This window comes from Fulmarus glacialis, unplaced genomic scaffold (genome assembly GCF_000690835.1).
Source record: "Fulmarus glacialis isolate BGI_N327 unplaced genomic scaffold, ASM69083v1 scaffold43448, whole genome shotgun sequence".
Lineage (NCBI taxonomy): Eukaryota > Metazoa > Chordata > Aves > Procellariiformes > Procellariidae > Fulmarus > Fulmarus glacialis.
The window spans coordinates 6,719-7,095 of record NW_009227122.1 but is presented as its reverse complement, the minus strand read 5'-3'; the positions used below and the strand labels follow the sequence as shown (position 1 = coordinate 7,095).

The 377-nt window shown below is 55.4% G+C and overlaps 1 protein-coding gene across 1 annotated transcript in view; it reads right to left on the bottom strand.

Moving 5' to 3' along the window:
• Positions 1-377, bottom strand: part of LOC104080607 (transcription factor HIVEP3-like) — a gene marked incomplete at both ends in the record, with an annotated part of 16,817 nt that overhangs the window by 15,388 nt on the left and 1,052 nt on the right. The gene's annotated exons all lie outside the window — the stretch shown is intronic.

The following is a 377-nucleotide window of genomic DNA, read 5'->3' as shown; positions in this document are numbered from 1 at the left end:
AAGAGAAAGAAAATGAATCGGAAATAGCTCCAGGCTGGGAAGGGAGATAAAGAACCGTCGCTCGGATCTGCTGCATGTGTCTGACGAGAATTTGGCCTCAAATTCTGTATCACTTCCCCATGCTCCCATACGCCTAGTGATTACCAACACGTCGTTACCCAGAAATCGCCCACCAGCTTTACCAACAAAGCCATCAGCTCCAGGCACTGCCCACCCTGAATCACCCGGCGTCTGGGCCACTTATCTAGCACGGACTTGCCCTCCCTCGGCACTTCTGGGTGAGCACACGTGCCGTGGTCCACGCAGCACCCAGTGCCTCCTCCCCACACCCATGCTGTGCCGCTTCCTTGGGTAGCACTGTTCTTTTGGGGTTGACG